The following is a 4,712-nucleotide window of genomic DNA, read 5'->3' on the forward strand; positions in this document are numbered from 1 at the left end:
TCCTTGCTGCCAGAAGAGGTCTAAAACCAGTGCTTAAAATGTAACCGGGACAGAAGTAGTATGAATAAAAGCAACATAGCATCTTATCGCATAAAGAATATAGACATTAGTATTAGAGAAGAACCAATACCAGTATTGGTGCAGATTAGGGCTGCAACTAAGGATTATTTTGATAAATCGATTAGTTGGTCGATTATTTTTTCGATAAATTGGATAAACAAAAACATTATCAATTTTTAATCAATGTATTATTAATTATTTTATTTAACTGTTATTAAATATTACTTTTTTAATTATTAACTATTAGTTTATTAATATAAATAATTCTTGCACATATATTCATTCTTTCTACATAGCTCTCATCCCTGGTATATGTCACGGAAAGATCTTGTACAGGAAGAAAAACATTACTAAGTGGACTTCTCTCCTGGACTCCTCTCACCAGACACCTTTTCTCTGGGAATCTGATTGGCTGCACGCTGGAATCCACGTCCTGACGCGCCGATTTGTACGTGTGGCCGATTGGCTAGAGAACATTTTTCATCCCGCCACGCTAAGCTCTCGGGGGAGTGTGGGAGAAGATATTGCTAGACACAGTGCACCTCTTTCCTCAACGGCACCACAGACCCCCAACCCCCAGTCAGTGCAATGGTGAATGGCAACCCCACGCCCAAGAATGCAGGGAAGCTTCCACTATGATAAATCGTTTGCACTGCGCTACTGCTCATAAACGTGCATCAAATTCCAAACAATGTGTACATTTTCATAAACATAAATTTTCAAACATAATAATAATGAATATGACAATATTCATTAATAGTCCTTAGTAAATCGGTATAAAGTGCTTTTGTGCAAAATCCTCAATGTGACAATGATCCTCTGAAATAAAGTGTTCCAAGCTCCCGATGTGTTAAGGTAACTGAGAACACACACACACCAGAGATCCATGACCATATAACTTAATGGTCAATAAACGTAATTGTGGTGAGTGTCTTTCATAGATGGGATATTCACTCTTCTGATTAAACAAATCCTCCTTTTCGTATTACACGGCAGGTGCCGCTCACTCAGCGAGGTGAGAAATCCAATATAGAAGAGGAATAAATGCGCCAAATGGTGAAGTACGTAAAAAAACGGAATTTATTGCAACAATAAAACACACTTACAAGATAGCCAGAATGAAATCGCCTTGCAGCAAACAATCAATCGATTCCACCTAAGCAAACTGGAACCAGAAATCCACCTGCTAGTCACCTATGGTATAGCTTCAGTACATACCCTATCCTTTCTGACGAGTTTTGTCCCTTGACTTTTTCCAGGAAAGGTTCAAGCTTCCACTATGGAATCCAGTGCATTCTGGCCACTAACCGTGCCAGAACGCACTGGAAATGGTGTGAACCAGCCCCCACCCCCCCTCCCTGTGCCCTGGGCAGCTGCACCCTTCCCCCTTGTTGTTATGCCACTTACTCCACACACACAACACATGGTAGGCACACAGCACACATGCAACACACACACCACAAAAACACAACGCATACTGGGGTGGAATTCTTATCGCTCGACACATGCAGTTCCGGGCGCGGAGCGGGTAGTTTCCTACATTTAGCTCTGCTTCGGGCAAGCAGCTGGGCTATATCTAGAGGGGGAACTGTTTTGGACAAGTGATCTTGGGCGGCTGTACAGCCGGACAAGATAACATGTAAGCAGCCTGAATCTCACTCCCCCTCTCCGAACACTGCTTCTCTCTCCAACCACTGCCTCTCTGCTCTCCACCTGTGTCCCTAGTGTTCTGTTGAAGGATCCGGCTCCTGCCCGTCACCTTCCTCCGCTACCTCTCTCTCCGCTGTGGTCTTCGGGGGACCCCACTCTACTGGGGGACCCAGGACCATGGCAAAATAGATAAGGTTAGAGAGTGGAGAGCAGAGCGGAGAACGTTCTCTGCTCTGCGTGAGCAGAGCAGAGAACAGTGCTGTGCTAGAACTTCTGTATTAGAGGTGACAGTCAATAAAGAGAACCCGTCACCTATAAATGCTATCACACAGGGGCTTGTTATCCTGTGTGATAGCAATAAAGTTAAATGGGAAAAAAAAAGTAAAAAAAAAAAGTCAAAATGTAAATAACGTAAAAAAAACAAAACATTAACCACCTCAGGGCCGGCCTTCGGTCTCCTTTACACTGTCAGAATGCGGAACTGATGTATAAGACATCACTTTCGCATTCTTGTGTCACTCTCCAGCTTCAGACGCTGGAGAGAAGCGGATGAAGCATGCTTCATCAGCTTCTTCAGGGGGGTCCTAGGTGACATTAGGGGTTTTGGAGACCCCTGATGTCTCCATAAAGAGGACCTGTCACATCTTTTGCTATCACATAGAGGGGTTTCTTAGCCCCCTATGTGATAGCAATAAAGTGAAAAAAAAAATAGGAATTTTTTTTCCCAAAATAAAATTAGTCACACATAAAAAAGAATTAAAAAAAACAAAACATTTTTTAAAAGCCCCCACCCAAACATGTGTCAGGTGCGCATATCTGCGAAAACGATGATTGCGCCCATTACACCGCACGTTACATATCGCCACAAACGTGTGAGAGCGATAATTTTAGGGCCATCAATCACTGATAATACGATGAGCGGACAAAAGCTTCTAAAGTGTCTAAACTGTCAAAATTGGTCAATTTTGGGTATTGTCGTTTTTTTGCGATTTCGCGGGTGCGCGCAATTTTTAAGCATGACATGTTAAGCATGATGTGACCCCGTCTTTTATATTTTACCAAAAAATTGGGTAATAATAATTGTTTCCTAACATAATGTAAAAAAACACTTTTTTCCCCCCCCAGAATTTTCAGTAAATTTTCTGAAATATAGAAAAAAATAAAAACCCCAGTGATGAATAAATACCACCTAAAGAAAGCTCTATTTGTCCCCAAAAAATGGTATAAAACTAATTTCAGTACAGCGTTGCATAACGCAATAAATGTCAGTCAAAGTACCGCAGCGCTAAATACTGAAAAATGGCCTGGCCAGGAAGGGGGTCTAAACACCTGGTCTTGAAGTGGTTAAAAAAGAAAAAAAATTAAAACCAACCCCGCTGCCCCCACCATCTGCATGCGAATAAACGCATGTACAGGGCATTGTGTGTGTGAGCGGAGTGGTGCCCCCATTCCACTGTGTGCCATATTGGCCGGGCAGCAACGTTCTCCAACACACACAATGTGCCTTAAGGCCAGGTTCACACCTGGGCGATCTGTAACCGCACGGGAATCGTGCGCGAATCCATGCGGATGGCCGGGCAGTCACATAATCACACACCACCAATCGAGCTGGCAGCGTCATTATTTTCTAATGGCACCCCAGTCGCCCAGGCAGATCGCGCAGTTCCCGCCACAATACCTTTTTTCAGTGATTGCCACGCAGATGTAACCCCACTGAAATCAATGGGGCCAGAGCTCTTGCCTTTTCTTCCTGACGCGGGAGGGGCGTGACCAGAAACCGTGTGGGAGGTATACTGCTGAACTCCAGCTTGTAACCTTCCCTGATCAGGCCGAGTATGAACCGGATGGAGGTAATCTTCAACCATTGAGGGAAGAATTCCTCCAGTCTTCCTCCCACTGGAAGAAGACAGTCACTGGGGAGGTCTACTCTTCCGATTCTGAATTTTTTTTACGAAAAAGGCTTTTTCTTTTTTTCAGGAAAAGCCTTCTTCTTATCAGCCGTTCTCTCTAGAATATTCTCTAACTCTGCCGCAAAAAGCAAGTCACTTGAAAAGGGGAGATTACATAACCTCAGCTTTGAGGCGGCATCCCCCTCCCATGCTTTTAACCGCAAGGCCCTGCGGGAAGAGTTAATAGGAGCCGATGATCTAGCAGTCATCCTTATGGATTCCGCTGAAGCATCTGCAATGTAGCCCACAGCTTTGAAGAGCACCGGCAGTAACTCCAGCAAATGCGTCCTAAACTGCGAGAGCCATAACTCCAAGTTCCTGGCCACACACGTGGTAGCTAGTGCAGGCTTAACGTTCATTGAGGAAGAGTCCCACGCTCTTTTCAAAAGAACCTCAATCTTTTTATCCATGGTGTCTCTTAAAACCCCCATGTCCTCAAAGGCTAAGTCAGAATTCTTGGAAACTTTAGCTTAAGGAGCATCTAGTTTTGGTGACTTGTTCCACACCAAGGCTGGATCTTCATCAAAAGGAAACCTTCGCTTGAAGTGTCCCAACTTTAGAGACTTTCTCTCAGGATCAGGCCATTCCTTGAGAATAGTCTCCGACAAAACCTTATGTACCAGAAAACATTTTGATTTTTTAAGCTGCAAACCCCGATACATAAGGTCATGTCTGGATAACTGCACCTGTTCTTCCTGGATCTCTAACGTGCTATAGATTGCTGTAAGCAAATCATCCACATCCTCCAAAGATAATTTATACCTGAAAGAGCTGGGAACATCATCCATGGCACTCATATCCTCTGATGACGAACCACCATGAGAAGTACCAGGCTCGCTAAGATCCTCTTGCTCGGATAGCTTAAAGGATCAAAGGATCCTGCTGGGCCACCCTGAGTAGAAAAAACAGAAGCAGAAAAAGGCACAGGGGCAGGAGCAACGGTAGGAGCTGGAGCTCGGAAACCTTCCAAAATAGATCTAAAAAGGAATGAAATGTAGTAGACAATTCCTTTTTAACGGAAGCTAATAGGTTACTACAAGTTGCAGAAGATTC

The sequence above is a fragment of the Nanorana parkeri genome, unplaced genomic scaffold, assembly GCF_000935625.1.
Source record: "Nanorana parkeri isolate BGI_ZX_2015 unplaced genomic scaffold, ASM93562v1 scaffold565, whole genome shotgun sequence".
NCBI lineage: Eukaryota > Metazoa > Chordata > Amphibia > Anura > Dicroglossidae > Nanorana > Nanorana parkeri.